The sequence below is a fragment of the Dermochelys coriacea genome, chromosome 3 (assembly GCF_009764565.3).
Source record: "Dermochelys coriacea isolate rDerCor1 chromosome 3, rDerCor1.pri.v4, whole genome shotgun sequence".
NCBI classification, from domain to species: Eukaryota; Metazoa; Chordata; order Testudines; family Dermochelyidae; genus Dermochelys; species Dermochelys coriacea.
Window position 1 is genome coordinate 185,111,469 of NC_050070.1, and position 23,157 is coordinate 185,134,625.

At 45.9% G+C, this 23,157-nt stretch overlaps 1 protein-coding gene and 2 long non-coding RNA genes across 3 annotated transcripts in view; 1 reads left to right on the forward strand and 2 right to left on the reverse strand.

Annotated features, from left to right (window-relative positions):
• The window catches only part of LOC122459667, a 1,177,620-nt gene that overhangs the window by 982,752 nt on the left and 171,711 nt on the right, over nt 1–23,157 (reverse strand). The window lies entirely within an intron of this gene.
• FOXN2 (forkhead box N2) overlaps nt 1–23,157 on the reverse strand; it is a 245,338-nt gene that overhangs the window by 221,990 nt on the left and 191 nt on the right. The gene's annotated exons all lie outside the window — the stretch shown is intronic.
• On the forward strand, nt 20,834–21,805 carry LOC122459669. The gene is made up of 3 exons (XR_006280493.1): nt 20,834–20,974; nt 21,748–21,754; nt 21,793–21,805. It is a non-coding gene; the product is annotated as an uncharacterized LOC122459669 (long non-coding RNA).

Below are 23,157 nucleotides of genomic sequence, written 5' to 3' on the forward strand. Positions count from 1 at the left end.
CTTGGTCAGGTTTACATTAGCAAATATCCTGCAGTCAATGAGTAATCCACACATGTGGCATTTTTGCATAGTTCATCCACAGTACCCTCTGTGACCAATGTGCTTTCAGCATTTTATCGTTTGTTAAATAATTCAAGCATACTGAATTCCACAATGTGTTATGGAAGTTGACAGCTGATTGCAGCAATATTATTTAAGTACATTTTTATCAAATGAAACACTCTAGGCTATCCTTTCTAGGTTTGTTTAGCTAAAACTCTGATAAAAGGAGCAGCTTTAGAACTAATGGATTTTCACTATTCTAGCAGTAAGTGAATAGTTCTAAAACAGAGATCTCAAGATGAAAACACTTTGTTCTGATGAAACCTACTTTGTTAAAGACAAAATTTAAACAACTCCAGGGGGAAATCATATATGTTTGTTTGTTTATTCCATTAAACTCAAGAACTTCTGAGGGAACACTGACTCTTGTTTAGTAGAATAACACATTTTCCATTACAAAAAACACACTGCACTAGTCCTAACATTGACTTACCCTACAACCTGGGCCATGAGGTGATCTTATGTACTATGCCATGTTAAAACCATTAAAAGCTTGATATGACTTTTTTTTAAAATTACATCAATGATGTTTTACAATGTTACTGTATTGCCATCTGCTCAAAATGACACCATCAGCTTTCCATTTAAAAGGTCAAAATTAGTGTATGCAGAAAGACTAAAGCTGCTTTCACATGCTTAGATACAGCTTCACTTTGCTTGGTTATGCCAGGATATGCACACAAGGACCACAACAGACTCTATCCTATTTATGGTAATTAACCATCTGCCATCAGTCGATCCAGTAACGACAGTGGCAAAGTCAAGTCAAGCCAAGCCAAGCCAAGACAGCTTTGCAAGAGTGTATGAAACAAACATGTAAGCTATTGCCCAGCAAGCTTATAATAGGAGCATGCATACCTCCAAGCAACACTCTAAATGCTAACCACAACTCCCTTAAGATATGTAAGCTCCCAGACTATAATAAGTGTAAGCTGTTATAGCAATCTCTCCATACGGAAAATAGACAATATGTAGTTTCTATATAGGTATGAAGAAAAGGAGTACTTGTGGCACCTTAGAGACTAACAAATTTATTAGAGCGTAAGCTTTCATGAGCTACAGCTCACTTCATCGGATGCATACAATGGAAAATATGGTGGGGAGATTTTTATACACACAGAGAACATGAAACAATGGGTGTTACCATACAGACTGTAACGAGTGATCAGGAAAGGTGAGCTATTACCAGCAGGAGAGTGGGGGGGAGGGGAGGGAAACCTTTTGTAGTGATAATAAAGGTGGGCCATTTCCAGCACTTTACAAGAACAGTAGGAGGGGAAATAAATAAGGGGAAATAGTTTTACTTTGTGTAATGGCCCATCCACTCCCAGTCTTTATTCAAGCCTAAGTTAATTGTATCCAGTTTGCAAATTAATTCCAATTCAGCAGTCTCTCGTTGGAGTCTGTTTTTGAAGTTTTCTTTGTTGAAGAATTGCCACATTTAGGTCTGTAATTGAGTGACCAAAGAGACTGAAGTGTTCTCCAACTGGTTTTTGAATGTTATAATACTTGACGTCTGATTTGTGTCCATTTATTCTTTTACGTAGAGACTGTCCAGTTTGACCAATGTACATGGCAGAGGGGCATTGCTGGCACATGATGGCATATCACATTGGTAGATGCGCAGGTGAACGAGCCTCTGATAGTGTGGCTGATGTGATTAGGCCCTATGATGATGTCCCCTGAATAGATATGTGGACAGAGTTGGCAAGGGGCTTTGTTGCAAGGATAAGTTCCTGGGTTAGTGGTTCTGTTGTGTGGTTGTTGGTGAGTATTTGCTTCAGGTTGGGGGGCTGTCTGTAAGCAAGGACTGGCCTGTCTCCCAAGATCTTTGAGAGTGATGGATCATCCTTCAGGATAGGTTGTAGATCCTTGATGATGCATTGGAGAGGTTTTAGTTGGGGGCTGAAGGTGATGGCTAGTGGCATTCTGTTACTTTCTTTGTTGGGCCTGTCCTGTAGTAGGTAACTTCTGGGTACTCTTCTGGCTCTGTCAGTCTTTTTCTTCACTTCAGCAGGTGGGTATTGTAGTTGTAAGAATGCATGATAGAGATCTTGTAGGTGTTTGTCTCTGTCTGAGGGGTTGGAGCACATGTGGTTGTATTGTAGAGCTTGGCTGTAGACAATGGATCGTGTGGTGTGGTCTGGATGAAAGCTGGAGGCATGTAGGTAAGTATAGCGGTCAGTAGGTTTCCGGTACAGGGTGGTGTTTATGTGACCATTGCTTATTAGCACCGTAGTGTCCAGGAAGTGGATCTCTTGTGTGGACTGGTCCAGGCTGAGGTTGATGGTGGGATGGAAGTTGTTGAAAACATGGTGGAATTTCTCAAGGGCTTCTTTTCCATGGGTGTAGATGATGATGAAGATGTCCTCAATGCACCGCAAGTAGAGTAGGTGCATTAGGGGATGAGAGCTGAGGAAGCATTGTTCTAAGTTAGCCATAAAAATGTTGGCATACTGTGGGGCCATGCGGGTACCCATAGCAGTGCCACTGATTTGAAGGCATACATTTTCCCCAAATGTATACCATTACAATTAACGTACCACACAGACTATGCTGACAGCTTGTGCCACACACTCTCTCAAAGAAACTGCGGAACCACCTGATCAACATCCTCTACAGAAAACAGGGAAAGATTAAGAAAGAGCTCTCAAAATTGGATACCCTCATAAAGTCAACCTTCCACACAAACTTCCTCGTGGCTGGTCTTTACAACACACACTTTGCTTCTCTACAAAAGAAAAAGGACACTAAAATATCTAAACTACTACATGCCACATGGGGCTACAACAGTGGTTCCCTTAATCCACCCAGCAATATTGTTAATCTATCCAGCTATACTCTTAGCCCAGCAGAAGAATCTGTCCTGTCTCGGGGCCTCTCCTTCTGCCCCTCCACCCCCACGAACATGATACAGTTCTATGGTGACCTAGAATCCTATTTTCAACATCTCTGACTCAAGGAATATTTCCAACACACCTCTGAACAACATACTAACCCTCAGAGACCTTCCTACCAACACTACAAAAAGAAGGATTCTGGGTGGACTCCTGAAGGTCGAAACAACAGACTGGACTTCTACATAGAGTGCTTCCGCTGATGTGCATGAGCTGAAATTGTGGAAAAGCAACATCACTTGCCCCATAACCTCAGCCATGCAGAACACAATGCCATCCACAGCCTCAGAAACAACTCTGACATCATAATCAAAAAGGCTGACAAAGAAGGTACTGTCGTCATCATGAATAGGTCGGAATATGAACAAGAGGCTGCTAGGCAGCTCTCCAACACCACTTTCTACAAGCCATTACCCTCAGATCCCACTGAGGGTGTAGTGTCTTTTGGTAACCATCTGCTCAAGAAACTCCCTGAAAAAGCACAAGAACAAATGCTCAAACCACTGCACTATCCCTCACCATCCATAGCTGATATCCTATATCTGATGCTAGAGGACTTTTTAACCTATCAAGACAAAGGCATAACAAGATCCAATGAATGGAAGCTGAAGCTAGAAAAATTCAAACCAGAAGGTACAAATATTTAGCAGCAAGGGCAATTAACCCTTATATTGGAACAACTTACCAAGAGAAGTGGTATCAGTTCAGGTCTTTAAATCAAGACTGGATGTCTATCTCAGAGAGATGCTGTAGTTTAACCATAAGTTATTGGGCTGGATGCAGAAATCACTGGATGAAATGGAGAGGTCCCACCTCGCTGATCATAATGGTTCCTTTCAGAAAGTGGTGTGCTGAGTTTTCATTTATTCACTCTAATTTAAGGTTTTGCATGCCAGTAATACATTAACGTTTTTAGGTCTCTTTCTATAAGTCTATAATATATAAATAAACTATCATATGTAAAGTAAATAACATTTTTAAAATGTTTAAGAAGCTTCATTTAAAATTTAAATTTAAAATGCAGAGTCCCCCGGACCAGTAGCCAGGACCTGGGCAGTGTGAGTGCCACTGAAAATCAACTCGCGTGCCACCTTTGCATACCCCTGACTTAAAGTCTTGCCAAGCAAGCTGGTTTCATTGTATGTTTAAATGAATTTAAAACAAAAGTGTTTTAGGGACATCATAAATAAGCTTGTTGCTTTTGTAGCTCCTAGACAGTAAGAACAGTAATGCCCAAAGCACTTTTGTCCAGTTTTAGCGTAGGCTGAATAAGTAATATGGAGGCACCATAAGTGTGGAAGGAGCTCCACTGGCAGTAGATTCAGTCTCCAAAGTGCAGCAGGAAATGATTAGCTGGCTCAAAAAAGAGAAGTGAACTGCTCTAGGGTCTTATCATGTAGGCCCTTCTCCCAGGGGTCATCCCCTTGCAGTCAATTGAAAAGATTCAGGGAGACCACTCATACAAGTGAGCACTGCAAGACTGGGCTCCTTGTGAGGGGGAAAGGAAGACAGATGGGGATGCTGGTGGGAAAGAAACCGAGATGAGGAGATACTGGGGAAGGAAAGATAGGAGACAACATGGGACGAAATAAATGAGCTACTTTGTTGACTGGCAGCAGGGCAAACGTGTATTTGCCTGGGGCCATCCCTGACAGCAATAGCCACAGACATCTAGACAACTAATGGATGAGGAAAAACTCCTGTTCCTCATAACTGGAGGAAAGCATACTGAACTGATCAGCTCTTGCTTACACAGGTGTAACAGAGCAGCTCCACTAAAGTCATTGAAGTTACACTGGTTTTGCACGAGTATAAGTGAGTGACTAATCAAGCCCAATAGAATTTAAAGATAAAATTGATCTAAGAAAGCTGATTTCATTATTTGTGCTAGCCCAAGCCAAGCCCTTTAAGAAGGAAGTCTCTAATGGACAAATGGTCATTGTGTCAATATGTGAAAAACAGGTTGATCATATTACAAAAATTTCATTTAATACTGATGCAGACAAGACACTTTTAGAAAGAAAAGCCTGCAAAAAATAAAACCTTCCTGAAGTCTTTAGAGAATACAGTTTTTGAGCCGAAGAAAAAAATATTTGTCTAGGTCTCCTAAAGATACTTGACAATAACATTTTTCAGTTTGCTGGATGAAACACATGATCCTCAAACTCTGTGTTTCTGACTTTGGATTTATTAACTGTTCCCGAGATAGTGAAAATCATGCAAAACATTCATTGCCACAGTAAAAAAAAAAAAAAAAAATTCCATTGCTGTTTCTCAGTATCAGTAAAAACCAGAGACAACCTGTGCCAGCTGATAAGGGAGGTGGGTGGCATTGGCGCTGGGGGTGGAGTGAGGGCAGTCAGCTTCAGCAGTGTTACTGAGCATGCTCAGTCCATGTGATGCATGCTTCCCCCCACCACACCATGCATCCCCTCTGGTAAAAACACAAATAGGAGAGTCACAGACTGCACCAAGCCATGTCAAATTGTGCCCAATGTATCAAGCTGTTCAAATATGCACAAGTAAAATCAACATGTCTGCTGGTAAAAAAGTTGTGTCCTTTTACAAGGTACTGTTTGCAATAAACAGTAAAACATAAACATTTAGATAGCCCTTGTCCAGCCTCAACAGAACAGATTGCCATCCAAACTCAAACAGGAACTGTTCCTCATGGAACAAGATCTACATAGACAGCAAAAGTATAACAACAATGTTGTGTCTTTTGCTTTTCACACAACATACATATGTGAAGGGACAACATGGCAAGATGAGGTCCAAATATCCATGGACACTAATTATATAGAACATGCAAAGCCTAGTTGTGTATATACACAGCTGCTTTGACTGGGTTCTCGTGGATTCTGAAACATAGAAGACAATTAGGCCTACAGAGGACTCACAAACTGTTTAAAGGGATACTACCCAAATCCTATACACTACAAGCTCTTTAAATGAAAGCAAAAATAAAGGAGTCGGCCCACATAAGCCTCACTCATTAGTGGAGGAGACAGGTGCTATTAGTGATGTCTGCAGCGTGCACTTCAGAATGAAAGGGCTGGAGCCTGAAGAAGAGGACAAACAGGTAAGGAGGCAAATGCTGAAAGGAAAATGTTAATGGATCAGGGTAAAACAATGAGAGCCTATCTGTGTTATTTCATAAACTCCAAGGTCTGGAGTTAGTGTGACGTTATCCATTGCATTCATTTGCAACATCAAACTGTGACAATAGTGAAACTGGTATACCATTTTCAGTTCATTTCAGAGGACACTAATGATTTTACACCAGTGTTTTAAAACTTGTGGTCTGCAGACCCTGCTGGTCCGCACGCTATGTCTAAAGGGTCTGTGAATGGTTGTTGTTACCATAGAACAGTGGGTCTCAACCTTTCCAGACTACTGTACCCCTTTCAGGAGTCTGATTTATCTTGCATACCCCGAGTTTCATCTCACTTAATAACTACATGCTTACAAAATCAGACATAAAAATCCAGAAGTGTCACAGTACACTGTTACTGTAAAATTGCTTACTTTCTCATTTTGTCTGTATGAAATTTTGGTTTGTACTGGCTTCACTAGGACTTTAATGTAGCCTGTTGTGAAACTAGGCAACTATTTAGATGAGTTGATGTACCCCCTGGAAGACCTCTGCATACCCCCAAGGGTATGCGTATCCCTGGTTAAGAACCGCTGCCATAGAACAGTGTTTTTTTAATCTGTTGTCCATGGATCACAGGTATCCACAGACTATGTCTAGGATTGCCAAAGGGGTCTGCAAATGAAAAAAGGTTGAAAACCAGTTTTACACCATAAACTATTATCAGAGGTGAAAGTAAGCCGCTCTGGTCCAGTACGGCATACGAGTAAGAGCCAGTACACAGCTGACCATACCGGCAGGGCCGCTGATGAGAGGGACCCAAAAGGGGCAGGTTCCCCAGGGCCCAGCAATTTAAAAAAGCCCGGGGGCTCCTGGCTGCCGCCACTGCTACCACTACCATGGGGCTCCAGCGGTGATTTAAAGAGACTGGGGCTCCTGGCCACCGCCGCTGCTACAACGTCAGCAGCCGGAGCCCTGGGCCCTTTAAATCGCCGATGGATCCCTGGGGTAGCGGCACCAGCCAGGAGCCCCAGGCCCTTTAAATCATCGCGAGAGGCCTGGCGGTGCGGACTAGGCAGCACTGAAGGGCTGGCAGGGGGGAGTCACCAGAACCCCTTCCACCCGAGGCCCCGCCCTTTCTGGTTGAGCTGTCCCCCCCACCTTGCTCAGGACTCCAGCCGCCCTGCATACCAGTAAGTCCCTTAAGGAAAAAACATTAATTATATAATAGGGGTGAAACTAACTTGAGAGTTTCTGAACTGTATTATGGGGCGGTACCATAGTTGCACCACAGTTAAGATAGCATTGCAGTTACTGAAGCTATTCCTCAACCCTGCACCATACACATTTATGGTGTTGTTAAACAACTAGCAATAATCCATCTCAACAATCTAGCCTAAAAACGACAGGAAAGCACCAAACAACTTAGGTCTGTGTGTCCAGAGAAAGGACATTGTTGCTAGTATGTTATTTTAATTACTTGAGATTCCGTTTAAGTTACATACTTAACATTAAGCAGATGGCCCATTGTTATTTAAGCCTGCCATCCAGAAGATAAATAGATATCCTGAATTTCTTAACGAAAACAGCTGAGACAGAGGAGTGATTGTTTGCTGCAATACTTGCCGTATTTGAAGATATTGTTTCCCAGCACACCAGTAAGGTTACATGCACAGATAGAAACTGTATTTTTTCTATGTTTATTAATATCTAACATTATCATACAAGGCCAACAGTACTTGATTGTATGGCGGGCCATGTGAAGATTTTGTAACAGAATAAATAAAATGACTGTCTTTGTCACTACTTTGTATTACGAACAGTAATCCATCAGGGTCTCTTTTTAAAAAATGTTTTGTATTGAAAATGTGTTCTCAGGGCAGAATAAATGGGATATATTAGGTAATAATTTAAAATATGTAATTCCCATCCCTGAAATATGTGAGTGGTTGAATTAACAGCCTAGCTTGTTGCCTAGAAACTGGGTTAATGTTATTCAAATCCAACAAGCCAAATGCTGGATTTAACCATTCCATCATTTTGTAAAGACAGGCAGAAGCGATGAGAGTCTGTTACTACATGCAATAACGTCACCAGCTGCCATTCTTCCAGACTCTCCACTGTGTACATCCATGTTTTTGTACACAATTCCTACTACTTCTTAGACTATGGGTATGGTCTTACTTAGCAGTTCTGACTAACATAATTTTCCGTTGCTGGTAAGACACAAGCCTTTCCAATATGGCAGATCTACCAATTATGTCACCAGGGGCAAGTGACCCTAAGAAGCCCTCTGTGACGTTGTTTGATTAAACTATAGTTATAAAAAACCATTGTTGCTACCACTACTATATAATTGCAGCAGATCTTATACAAAGTATAATACCTGGTGTGATGCATTCAGTCACAGAGACCCCCTTGGGGCTGTCACCTGATATGCTGAGACTACTTCTGAGCCTGTTTTCTCTGCCAGTTTGGGCCTCCAGAACCCTGCCTTGTTGAGCCAGACATGCAAGCCTGCTGCAACACAGACCCAGGGTCTGAACCATGCCCCCCAAAGCTGCAGACTTAACTGAAAATGGTTTAGCAAGTACTCCTGTCTCCAGCACCCAGACCCCAATGGGGCCCAACCCCAAATAAATCGGTTTTACTCTGTATAAAGCTTATACAAGGTAAACTCATAAATTGTCTGCCCTCTATAACACTGATAGAGAGCTATGCATAGCTGTTTGCTCCCCCAGGTATTAATCACTTACTCTGGGTTAATAAACAAAACTGATTTTATTAAGTATGAAAAGTAGGATTTAAGTGGTTCCAAGTAATAACAGACAGAACACAGTAAGTTACTAATTAAAATAAATCAAAACACACAAGGTTAACTTAATACACTAAAAGCGGCAAAGAGTCCTGTGGCACCTTACAGACTAACAGACCTATTGGAGCATAAGCTTTTGCATGCATCTGAAGAAGTGGGTATTCACCCATGAAAGCTTATGCTCCAATAGGTCTGTTAGTCTGTAAGGTGCCACAGGACTCTCTGCCGCTTTTACAGATCCAGACTAACACGGCTACCCCTCTGATACTTAATACACTAAGGTTCTAGTTACAAATACTAACTTCTCATCCTAGATGTTGTTATCTCAGGTACAATCTTTTTCAGACCAACCTTGTAGTTTATGGCCTGAGTCCAGCCACTCACACCCCCGTAGTTACAGTCCTTTGTTCCATTTTCTTTCAGGCATCTCTTTGGGATGGAGAGGCCATCTCTTGAGCCAGCTGAAGACAAAATGGAAAGTCTTCCAGGGTCTTTTATATTCTCTCTCTTGTGGGCAGAAACCCCTTTGTTCTTCTGTGCAAAATCACAGCAACAAGATGGAGTTTGTAGCCACCTGGGCAAGTCACATGTCCATGAATGATTCAGCTTTTTGCAGTCTGACACCATTGTTTACATGTTAGTTTGAACGTTCCCAGGAAAGCTCAGATGTGGATTGGCATCTCCCAAAGTCCATTGTTAATTAAGTACTCCCAATTACTTGAATAACCCTTTCACAATATATTGGCCAAACCTCCTTTATGTGTTTTCTACAGCAAACACTTCAAATACAAGCATAGAGCCAACACTCATAACTTCAGATATAAAAATGATACATGCATACAAACAGGATAAATATATTCAGTAGATCATAACCTTTGCAAAGATATGTTACATGGCATATCTAGAACAAAGCATATTCCAGTTATGTCATATTTACACTCATAAGCATATTTCCATAAACATATAGAGTGCAACGTCACACATGGCCAGAAAAGGGTTAAACAACTTGCAGACTGAATGACCCAAAGCCAACCATTAAAGACGTTAGCAAGGTATGTGAATAGTAATTAGAGCCATTCATGGTAAATAGACTAGAACTCTGAAATGCGAACCTATATTGTTAGAAGTGATACTAAATGTGTGTATCATAGATTCTACAGTTCCTGTCTGTCACTATAGCTACGAATTCAGAGATCAAAAGGGAATATTAACATTTAGATGAATCTTGGGTGAAATAGTGTGATAGACTGCCTAATGAATAAATTGCCCTATGTTAATTTGTGTAACTAATTACTGGTGGTGTTTAGAAAACAGAAGGTTACATCAAAAACCTATTGTTTACCCGGGACTGCATGGTCAAGTGGATGCTAGAAAACTGTATAAAAGACCATTGGGTCCTGATTCTTTTATTTCAGATCTGCTTGAGGCTTCATATAGGGGAAGCTTAAGCCATAAGGATTGAGATCCCAGTCCTAAACTGGAACACCCTGGAATGATACGGACATTGGACTATAACCTATGAACTATTTCTGAAAGAACTCTTTGTAACTACAAAGCTCACCATCTCTGCTATGAATCTGAACCTCAAGAATTGAACATGTCCGTATATATATTGATCTTTTAACCATACTCTCTCTCTCTTGTTTTTTAATAAACAAAATAAAAAATAAATGAAGATCTGGAATATTCAGTAACCTGGGAGGTAATGTGTCTGATCCTTTGGGATTGGTAGAACCTTTTCTTTTATATGATGAAATATAGTTTTCAGAAATCTTCGTTATATTTGACTTGGGTACCTGGATGGAGGCCTGAGGCTGGGTTGCTTTAAGGCAGGGGTCTCAAAAATGTGGCCCGCGGGGTTATTTTCTGAGGCCCGCCAGCTCCCTGTGGCACCCCGCCTCCCCCAGCATTTACCTAGAGTGGCTTGGCCCGGCGCGCACCAGCATTCGGCCAATAGGAGCTTCGGGGGAGGTTCCTTGAGGAGTGGTTAGGTCAACACACAGACCCCTGTGCCTCCCCACCCCCGAGGTCCCGGCTGCTTCCCGGAGTGGCGCAGGGGCAGGGCAGGCAGGGAGCCTGCCCTGAGCCCGGTGTGCGCCGGGCTGGACCTGCCCCCAAATCCCTCCTGCAGCCAACCCCCCTGCTCTCAACCCCCTGCTTCACCCCACACCCCTCCTTCCCCCCAATCCCCTGCCTTGAACCCCTGACACACCCCACACCGCTCCTGCGCCCCAACCCCCTGCTGCACCCTGCACACCTCCTGCTCACCCTGGGGGAAGGGAGGGGGCGGAGTTGCGGTGGGGATTTCAGGGAAGGGGTTGGAATGGGGGCAGGGAAGGGGTGGGAAAAGGTGGGGCAGGGGCGGGGCCAGGGCAGTGGTGGGGGGGTGGTCAGTGGTGCTGCCCTCGGGCCAATGTACTAGTCCCCATGTGGCCCTCGTGGTCATTTGAGTTTGAGATCCCTGTGTGTTGGGAACTGTTAGTTTATGGGTAACCAGTGAGGTAATAAAGAAGCTATTTTATGCTGGCTTGGTAAATTTACGTATTGAATTATCCACCAGCTTTGGGGTTTGTCTGCCCCATTCTTTGCAGTTCACCCTTATTGAGTGACCTCGGCTGGCCCCCACTGGGACTCCAGTCACAGTGGTGTAGTTGGCAGGATACACATTACCACAGATAACTGGGTTTTTGGATCAGACAATTGGATCAGACCACACAATTTTTGACAAGTAATTTGTATTTTGGATAGTTTAAGGGTTAAAAATCAGTCTCAGTGAGTGACCCATGATCAAGATCCTGATAGAAAAAGCCTAGAAGAATTGCGCTCACAGAGGGGGTTGTCTTTTAAGAAAAAGCCGCAGAGCAGGAACTGAAAAATCCATTAATGGACAGTGCTAAGGAAGCAGACTCAGTGAAAATGTTTCCAATAAGAAACCAGCAGCAGTTTGAACATGGAGAAAAAATGCCATATCTTCGATTGCAGGGAAATAAAAAAATAGCTAATATGGAAAGAGAACGCCTGTATTTTGATCATGAACAAAAAATGGCATATATTTGATTGCAGGAACTAGAAACGAAGGCAGAAGTGGACAGACCTAAGCTCCAACTCAAAAGAATAAAGGAACAACAGAAACTGTATCATCCTGAAAAGCCAGCTCCTCTCAACAGCAAATATGGGACAGAATCTATCCAGTTTGTAACAACGTTGGTATGTTGTTTGACTCTAAGCAGTTATCTGTGTGTAACCAAATATACCCCAACACTGCCACCTTTTATGTCAATGCTTTTACTGTGAGCTCAGGTAAAGGTAACCCCATAACTTGTGCAGAGAATGTAAAAGTTAATGGTAAAAGCTGTTTAGGGCAAATTAGGGCTTCTAACATCACTCTTGTTAAAGCGGATCTTATCAAAGAGGAAGGTTACTTACCAGATAAGAGTGTGAATATTGTAATCCTCTATGAGTTTACTGTAAGTGTGCCTTTAGCCAGAATCCATCTTGAATGGAATGGTGTTAAACATGAAGTTATAGCTGGTGTAAGAACTCATTGAGGAACGGGCCTACTCTGTCCTTGGGTATTCCTCTTGCTTCTAATGCATTTGTCAAATGTTTTCTTGTTTCCTTTTATGTCCCTAGCTAGTTTGATCTCATTTTGTGCCCTGGCTTCTCTAATTTTGTTCCTACATACTTGTGTTATTTGTTTATATTTATCCTTTATAATTTGACTGAGTTTCCACTTTTTGTAAGACTCTTTTTTGAGTTTTAGATCATTGAAGATCTCCTGGTTAAGCTAGGGTGGTCTTCTGTCATACTTCCTATCTTTCCTACGCAGTGGGATAGTTTGCTCTTATGCCCTTAAGAATGTCTCTTTGAAAAACTGCCAACTGTCTTCAATTGTTTTTCCCCTTAGACTTGCTTCCCATGGGATTTTACTTACCAACTCCCTGAGTTTGCTAAAGTCTCCCTTCTTGAAATCCATTGTCTTTATTGTGCTTTTTCTCCCTCCTACCATTCCTTTGAATCATGAACTCTACCATTTCATGATCACTTTCACCCCAGTTGCCTTCCACTTTAAAATTCTCAACCAGTTCTTCCCTATTTGTCAAAATAAAATCTAGAACAGCCTCCCCGCTAGTAGCTTTATCAACCTTCTGAAATAAAAAATTGTCTCCAATCCATTCCAAGAACTTGTTGGATAATCTGTGCCCTGCTCTATTAATTTTCCCAACAGATGTCTGGGTAGTTGAAGTCTCCCATCACCACCAAGTCCTGTGCTTTGGATGATTTTGTTAGTTGTTTAAAAAAAGCCTCATCCACTTCTTCTGCCTGGTTAGGTGGTCTGTAGTAGACCCCGATCATGACATCACCCTTTTTTTTACCCCTTTTATCCTTACCCAGAGACTTTCAACAAGTCTGTCTCTTATTTCTATGTCAACCTCAGTCCAAGTGTATACATTTTTAATATATAAGGCAATACCTGCTCCCTTTTTTCCTTGCCTGTCCTTTCTGAGCAAGCTGTATCCTTCTGTCAGGGTTCCCTCCCCACTCTGAACTCTAGGGTACAGATGTGGGGACCAACATGAAAGACTCCCTAAACTTATTTCTACCAGCTTAGGTTAAAGACTCCCCAGGCACAAATTCTCCCTTGTACTTTGGGTTTAAGTAACACTGCCACCACCAAGTGATTTAACAAAGAACTCCACTTGGAGTTCCTCTTCCCCCACCAATCCCCCCAAACCCTTACACCCCCTTTCCTGGGGAGGCTTGAGAATAATATCCTAACCAATTGGTTACAAAATGATCAAACACCCAAACCCCTGGGTCTTGGAACAATGGAAAAATCAGTCAGGTTCTTAGAAGAAGGATTTTATTTAAAGGAAAGGTAAAAGAATCACTTCTGTAAAATCAGAATGGTAAATACTTTACAGGGTATTCAGATTCAAAACACAGAGGATTCCCCTCTGGGCAAAACCTTAAAGTTACAGAAAACAGGAATAAACCTCCCTCTTAGCACAGGGAAAATTCACAAGCAAAACAAAAGATAAACTAATCCGCCTTGCCTGGCTTACCTATACTGGTTGCAATATTGGATACTTGGATTAGGATGGGTTGGAGAAGATGGATTTCTGTCTGGCCCCTCTCAGTCCCAAGAGAGAACAGCCACAGAAAACAAAGAACCCAAAACAAAACCTCTCCCCCCACCAGATTTCAAAGTATCTTTTGTCCCCATTGGTTCCTTTGGTCAGGTGCCAATCTGGTTACTTGAGCTTCTTAACCCCTTATAGGTAAGGAGGAATTTAGGCTACCCCTATGGTTATGACACCTTCTATACCAATATTCCAGTCATGCGTATTATCCCACCAAGTCTTCGTGATGCCAACTATGTCATAGTTCTGTTTGTTTACTTGCATTTCAAGGTCTTCCTGCTTATTCCCCATACTTCTCGCATTAGTATACAGACATCTAAGATACTGATTTATTTCCGTCCCCCAGTTCTGTCTTGTCTCTCCCTTATTTCTACTATAACAGCCCACACTCCCTCCAGATTCTGACCCTTCTCCCAGGTTTCCATGTTTTTGACTTACCTCTGGGCTTTGGTCATCTGTCCCCATTGAACCGAGTTTAAAGCCTGCCTCACTAGGTTAGCCAGTCTGTAGGCAAATATGCTCCTCCCCTTCCTCGGTAGGTGGACCCCATCTCTGTTAGCAGTCCTTCTTCCTGGAACAGCATCCCATGGTCAAGGAATCCAAAGCCCTCCTGGTGTCACCATCCTCACAGCCAGGCATCCACCTCCAGGATTCATCTGTCTCTGTTGAGGCGCCTCCCTTTGACTGGAAGGACTGAAAAGAACACCATTGTGCTCCCAACTCCCACACCCATACTCCCAGAGCCCTGAAGTCACTTCTGATCTGCTGAGAGTCATACCTTGCAGTATCATTAGTGCTCACATGGATAAGTAGCATGGGGTAGTAGTCAGAAGGCTGGATGATCCTCGACAATCCCCCTGTAACATCTCGGATATGGGCCCCTGGCAGGCAGCATACCTCCCAGGATGCCATGTCAGGGTGACAGATGGGTGCCTCCGTCCCCCTCAGAAAAGAGTCTCCAAACACCACTACCTTACGTTTCCTCCTGGGAGTGGCGGCTGTGATCCTCCCAGCCTTAGAATCATAGAATATTAGGATTGGAAGAGACCTCGGGAGGTCATCTAATCCAATCCCCTGCTCAAAGCAGGACCAACACCCGCTAAATCATCACAGCCAGGGCTTTGTCAAGCCGGGCCTTAAAAACCTCTAAGGATGGAGATTCCACCACCTCCCTAGGTAAACCATTCCAGTGCTTCACCACCCTCCTGGTGAAATAGTGTTTCCTACTATCCAACCTAGACCTCCCCCGCTGCAATTTGAGACCACTGCTTCTTGTTCTGTCATCTGCCACTACTGAGAACAGTCTAGCTCCATCCTCTTTGGAACTCTCTTTCTGGTAGTTGAAGGCTGTTATCAAATCCCTCCTCATTCTTCTCTTCTGCAGACTAAATAACCCCAGTTCCCTCGGCCTCTCCACATAAGTCATTTGCCCCAGCCCCCAATCATTTTTGTTGCCCTCCACTGGACTCTCTCCAATTTGTCCACATCCCTTCTGTAGTGGGGGGGGGACCAAAACTGGACACAATACTCCAGATGAGGCCTCACCAATGTCGAATAGAGGGGAATAATCACTTCTCTCGATCTGCTGGCAATGTGCTCCTACTAATACAGCCCAATATGCCATTGACCTTCTTGGCAACAAGGGCAAACTGCTGACTCATATCCAACTTCTCGTCCACTGTAATCCCCAGGTCCTTTTCTGCAGAACTGCTGCTTAGCCAGTCAGTCCCCAGCCTGTAGCAGTGCATGGGATTCTTCCTTCCTAAATGCAGGACTCTGCACTTGTCCTTGTTGAACCTCATCAGATTTCTTTTGGCCCAATCCTCCAATTTCTCTAGGTCACTCTGGACCCTATCCCTACACTCCAGTGTATCTACCTCTTACTCCAGCTTAGTGTCATCTGTGATCTTGCTGAGGGTGCAATTCATCCCATCACCTAGATCATTAATAAAGATGTTGAACAAAACTGGCCCCAGGACTGACCCCAGGGTACTCCGCTTGATATCGGCTGCCAACTAGACATGGAGCCATTGATCACTACCCGTTGAGCCCAACAATCTAGCCAGATTTCTATCCACTTTATAGTCCATTCATCCAATCTATACTTCTTTAACTTGCTGGCAAGGATACTGTGGGAGACTGTATCAAAAGTTTTGCTAAAGTCAAGATATATCACATCCACCGCTTTCCTCATATCCACAAAACCAGTTATCTCATCGTAGAAGGCAGTCAGGTATGACTTGCCCTTGGTGAATCCATGTTGACTGTTCCTGATCACCTTTCTCTCCACCAAGTACTTCAAAATGGATTCCTTGAGCACCAGCTCCATGATTTGGCCAGGGACTGAAGTGAGGCTGACTGATCAGTAGTTCCCTGGGTTTTCTTTCTTCCCTTTTTAAAGGTGGGCACAATATTTGCTATTTTACAATCGTCCAGGACCTCCCCTGATCTCCACAAATTTTCAGAGATAATGGCCAATGGCTCTGCAATCACATCAGTCAACTCCCTCAGCACCCTTGGATGCATTAGATCTGGACCCATGGACTTGTGCATGTCCAGCTTTTCTAAATAGTCTTTAACCTGTACTTTCACCACTGAGGGCTGCTCACCTACTCCCCATACTGTGTTGTCCAGTGAAGCAGTCTGGGAGCTGACCTTGTCTGCGAAGACCAAGGCAAAAAAAGCATTGAGTTTTCAGCTTTTTCCACATCGTCTGTCACTATGTTGCCTCCCCCATTCAGTAAGGGTCCCTTCTTCTTGCTGCTAACATACCTGTAGAAACCCTTCTTGTTACCCTTCACATCCCTTGCTAGCTGCAACTCCAATCGAGCCTTGGCCTTCCTGATTACACCCCTGCATGTTCTAGCAATATTTTAATACTCCTCCCTAGTCATCTGTCCAAATTTCCATTTCTTGTAAGCTTCTTTTTATGAGTTTAAGCTCACCAAAGATTTCACTGTTAAGCCAAGCTGGTCACCTGCCATATTTGCTATTTTTTCTTCACATCGGGATGGATTGTTCCTGCACCCTCAATAAGGCTTCTTTAAAATAAAGCCAGCTCTCCTGGACTCCTTTCCCCCTCATATTAGCCTCCCAGGGGACCTTGCCCATCAGTTCCCTAAGGGAGTCAAAGTCTGCTTTTCTGATGTCCAGGATCTGTATTTTGCTACTCTCCTTTCTTCCTTTTGTGAGGATCCTGAACTCAACCATCTCACGGTCACTGCTGCCTAGGTTGCCTTGGGGGTACATGGCTTCTCCTCCTCAACCTTTGGGGGTGAATCCGCATTACTCATTGCCAGGGCAGCATAACGGTTCTCCATCACCATGGTGGGTGGGTTGGGAGTAGGGGTGGAGCACTGCCTGCTGCCAGAAGTAACCAGCTGCCAGTGTCCTCCCTGTACCAGACCCTTATCCTCCTCCCCCGGTCGCATGACAGCAGTCCTCTCTAGCTGGATAGCATCCTCAGCCTGGGAAATCTCCATATGAATACTGTCAATAAATTCCTCGTGTGCACGGATGTTCCTCAGCCTAGCCACCTCCTCCTGTAGTTCTCCCACCTATTTCCTGAGAGATTCCACCAGCAGGCACCTCTCACACTGGATAGTCCCCTCAGCCTGGCTTTCTCTGACTGGGAAATACAGGCTACAAATCCACACCAGGATCTGGATAGAGGCATCCATGGTTAGGTTGTCTGTCTGGATATAGGCGCAGGTGGAGGAGACAGGAGTACTGTTGGCACTGGCGATTTGGAATATGGGAGGTAATGTGTCTGATCCTTTGGGATTGGTAGAACCTTTTCTTTTATATGATGAAATATGATTTTCAGAAATCTTTATCATATTTGATTTGGATACCTGGATGGAGGCCTGAGGCTGGGTTGCTTTAAGGGAACTGTGTTGTTGTTTTTTGGGCAACCAGTGAGGTAATAAAGAAGCTGCTTTATGCTGTCTTGGTAAATTTAAGTACTGAATTATCCACCAGCTTTGGAGTTTGTCTGCCCCATTCTTTGCAGTTCACCCTAATTGAGTGACCTCAGCTGGCCCCCAGGAGGACCCCAGTCACACCTTCAATGCCAATTGTCAAGAAGTTCATTGTTCTATAACAGTAGCTCCTGAGAGGCCTGACAAACTTACTACACCCAACACATTGCTTTCATACTATTTATCCAAAGAGGTTGAGTGAGGTATCTAGTATAATACAAGATTTTATTAATCTTCATAAACATTGTGAGATGTATGTCTGGATGTGGGCGGTGGGTGAAGCTTCCGCTTGGGGAGGCAGTATCTCCTTAGCCTGCCTCTTCTGCCTGTGGCCCTGCCCATACTCCACCCCTGGTCCTCTTCTGGCCCTGTTCCCTGCTCTATCCAGGTCTCACCCACTCCCCACTGTCTCCCTCCTCTCTTCCCCCCGCCTCCTGCTCACTCCTCCTCCCTGATCAGCACGTGCACATTCCCTTCCAGCCAAATCCCTGAACCTAAGCAAATGATAGTTGAAAAGAACCCTCCACTTTTCTGCAATTTCTGTCTAAAGAAAATGAAGCACGTTTTCCACGGTGTGCCTGATGGTGTTTGTGAAGACTGGACATGCAGAAGGTACCTAATTAAAAGCACTAAATTTGGGAATAAAAAATGTCAGTCACAGGTTTTTTGATATACCCTGACATGCAGGCACGGTGCAAAACGGCCTTTTCAAGTGCCCCGACCCCCTTTCATTGATCCTGAGGAACATATAATGGCAAGCAGCAGTTAAAGCTAATTGAAAAATCTCTGTCCTTTCTCCACACAATAAAAAAAGGTGTCAGGCCTCACCCTCAGCTGGCATTTGCACCCTGACAGGAAGAAAATGGCTGGAATCAGACTGCAAAAGCTGCCACCTCATTTTCACTTCTTCACACAAACAAGCTTGAGCACTTCCTATGTTTATTGCTTCAGCAGCAATAAGCACCTAAGGCAATGAATAAGAACTGCCAAGAGGAGTGGCTGCTGCAGCTAGAGATGAATCCTGGCAGTAAAATAAAGGGTGGCTGCTACTTTAACAACAACAATTCCCGCTCAACTCACAGAACCAAGAAAGCAAAAAGTCCCACTGAGGTAGCATGATGGTGCCAGCTTTATGTACCTGACCAGCAGACCCTATATCCCCAGTGGTGAAGGAACCAAAACCCCAGTCCCAATCTCATGAGAAACTGGCCACCAGGCAAATGTAATCTCCCATCCACTGAAAAGAGTTGAGTCTTATCCTAGCAATGAATCATAGAAGATCAGGGTTGGAAGAGACCTCAGGAGGTTATCTAGTCCAACCGCCTGCTCATAGCAGGACCAACCCCAACTAAATCATCCTAGCCAGGACTTTGTCAAGCCGGGCCTTAAAAACCTCTAAGGATGGAGATTCCACCACTTCCCGAAGTAACCCATTCCAGTGCTTCATCACCCTCCTAATGAAATAATTTTTCCTAATATCCAACCTAGACCTCCCACACTGCAACTTGACACCATTGCTCTTTGTTTGGTCATTTGCCACTACTGAGAACAGCCAAGCTCCATCCTCTTTGGAATCCCCCTTCACATAGTTGAAAGCAGCTATCAAATCCCCCCTCACTCTCCTCTTCTGCAGACTAAATAAGCCCAGTTCCCTCAGCCTCTCCTCATAAGTCATGTGCCCAAGCCCCCTAACAATTTTTGTTGTCCTCTGTCATGAAAATAAGCTGCCCGGCAGGTCATGGGAATGATGCCACCAGGTCACTAGTCGGCATCATTTATGGTTGGAACTACGACAGTATCTGATCGTCTTCGAACCTCTGACTTTCGTTCTTGATTAACGAAATCATTCTTGGCAAATGCTTTTAAGTAGGTCCGCAATGCCTTCTCTCCTCCCTGCCACCACGGTCCCTCCTCCCTCTGCCCCCCCCTTCCTTCCCTCTATCCTCCTCCCTGCAGGCTTCCGCCGCTCAAGCTCTTTGTCCCCGCCCCGGCTCCAGCCAAGCGCTCCTCCTGCCCATCGCAGAATTTGAACAAGTAAAAAAACCTCTTTGTCCCCAACCCATTGCTTACCTGTGGGAATGCTCTGAAGGGCTCTGGCCCAGGTGGAGGGGGATCCATTCCTCCTGACCATTTATTGCTCAGCCTCAGACACCCAGTCCTGCTTAGCTGGCACTGGCCCTGAGGACAGGACAGCATAGGGTGCCTGCTGCCACAAGTGATCCAGTCCTCCCTGCAGCACACTGAATGACTACACACATAGTATTAGGCTGGCTGGCCCACCTGTGTCTTAGTTTAGCCCTCCCACCTCCTACTTCGAAAAGTGATGACAGGGGTGGGCCCGGTGGGGCCCTGTTTCCCCCCTTCTGGCAAGTTGCTACAGCATCACACAGTGGGAGGAAGAGTTGTCCGATAAATTGAAATTCTCCTGTGATCCAGGAGGAGTGTCTACTGCATGAATGAAGCATAAAGGTTTTGGAACTGTAAAAACTACTTGGCAAAATTGCACTTTTAAGCACTTTCTATCTGATGACCTCAAAGTACCTAACCAAAACCAATGAATTTACACAACTCCTGTGAGGCAGGCAAGTATCATTATTCTCTGTGTTTTTCAGCTTGAGAAACTGAGGCACAGGCTAATTAAGTCCCCTATCCGCTGTCTTTTTAAATCAATGGAAAGACACCCCTGGAGATCAAGCCTTAAATGATGGGTCCAATGTCACACTGGAAGTCTGTGACGGGGGGGGCCATTAATAAAACCCCAGATCCTCACATTTCTAGCTGTGGGGAGCACAGACCACTGGCTGAATTGAGGAGGGAGATCACCCTGAAGCCTCCACCTCCCCCAGTATAGGGACTTGGCAATGAGACTGCACCTGACCCTGACACAGCGCAAGGCCTGGGCCTGCCACAGAAACACCCTGAGGCCTGGCCCCTCTGTGCCAGTCACAGTAAGTGTGGCTGAGCAGGCTCAGCCCAGCAGGATCCAAGTGTGGAGAGGCTTAGTGTGGGGGGATCCAGGTGTGGGGTGAGAGGTTTCTGTGTGGGGCAATCTGGGTGCGGGCAGCTCAGTGGGAGATCTGGATGCACAGCCGCATGTTGGGGGGTTTTGGGTGCAGGGGCAATGGAACTCTGCAGGGGATCCAGGTGGTGGTAGTTGGGCTCAACAGGGGGGTCTGGCTGTGGGGAGATGGGGCTTGGCGGGGGGGTATCTAGGTGCTGGGGGAGTGGGGCTTGATGGGATGGGGGTCCAGGTGCAGCTTGTTGGGGCTCAGTGGGGTGGGGGCAGTGATGAGCTGCCAAAATCTTAACAACTGGTTCCCTATAAAACGTTCCGATTTAAGGGATGTGCCCCAGTATGTATTTTTTGTACCAACAGGGTTACCATATGTCTGTATTTTCCCGGGAGGAAGTTTTAAAATTTTAAAATTCCTCCCGGACGGCGATTTAAGAACCAAAAAGCCTGACCTGTCCAGGAAAATATGGATGTATGTTAACCCTACCTAAAGTTCTTTTTTAAAAAGATGGGCCTGAACTAGAGATGAGCTCCGTTTCACATGTGTGGGTCCCCGCCACTCCTTGGGGGTGTGCTAGGGTGACCAGATGTCCCAATTTTATAGGGACAGTCCCGATTTTGGGGTCTTTTTCTTATATAGGCTCCTATTACCTCCCAACCCCTGTCCTGATTTTTCACACTTGCTGTCTGGTCACCCTAGAGTGTGCACGTGTGGGTCCCAGCTGCTCCCTGCCCCCCTCATTGAAGCAGGTGTGCAGGGTTACTGCCCTGGGAACTGCAGGGCACCAGTGGACATGGGGCCAGCTGCAGATGGGGCGTGGGGCAGGGCTAGCTGGAGGCAGGGGGTGCAGGGCTGGCTGCAGGCAGGGCAGGGGGTGCGTAGGGCGGGGTTGGCTGGATACAGGATGGGGGTGCAGCAGGGGCTGGCTGCAGGCAGGGGGTGCAGGGCAGGCTGGAGACAGGGCAAGGGGTGCGTGCAGCAGGGGCTGGCTGCGGGCAGGGCAGGGGTGAGAGGGTGGCTGGAAACGGGCTCGCTGCAGGCAGGGGGTATGGCAGAGGCTGACTGGAGGTAGGGGCTGGCGGCAGGCAGGGCAGAGGGGGTGCAGGGCTAGCTGGAAACAGGGCAGGGGCTGGCTGCTGGCAGGACAGGGGGTGCATGTAGCATGGGCTGGCTGCGGGCAGGGCAGGGGGTGCGGCAGGGGCTGGCTGCGGGCAGGGCAGAAGGTGGCTGGAGACAGGGGCTGGCTATAGAGAGGGGCTGGCTGCGGGCAGGGCAGGGGGTGCGTGGTGCAGGGGTGTCTGGAGACGGACTGGCTGCGGGCAAGGTGTGTGGGGGTGGCTGGAGACGGGCTGGCTGCAGGCAGGGCAGGGGGTGTGTGCGGCCAGGGCTGGTTGCGGGCAGGGGGTGCAGGGGTGGCTGGAGACAGGGGTTGGTGTGAGCAGGGGGTGCGGCAGGGGCTGGCTGCAGGCAGGGCAGGGGGAGGTTGGAGACGGGGGCTGGCTGGAGGCAGGGCAGGGCCCGGCTGCAGGCACGGGGGTGGCTGGAGGAAGGGGCTGGCTGTGGGCAGGGCATGCGAGAGGGGCTGGCTGTGGGCAGGATGGTGGATACTCACAGGGAGAACAGCAGGACGCAGAGCAGCCAGGGACCCACCAGGCAGCATCGGGAGCCCCAGGGCCTGGGGGGGAGCAGCAGCAGCCACAGGGCTCATGCCCAGGGCCAGGCGGCAGCCCACATGGCTTCTGCAGCACCCCCGGAGGCCAGAGGAGGAATTACATCACTTCCCGGCCATAGCCCATCAAAGCCTCAGCGCCCCCTGCAGGGAAGCAGGTTAACAACCGGTTCGATATTTAACAACCAGTTCGTGCGAACCGGTGAGAATCGGCTCCAGCTCACCACTGGGTGGGGGTCTGGGTGGGGGGGGTAGGGCTTGTCAGGGTGAGGGTTCGATGGGCCTGCTTAGCAGGGAAGTCCCAGCTGCTGCCGAGGGGACACTGCAAGCTGGGCTCCCGCATCTCCCCGCAATTCCCCTATCCCCTTTCCTTCTCCATCCCCCTCCCCTCACTCCCACATTCCCCAGCCCCTTCCCTATTCCACCTCCCTCCCTTCCCCCC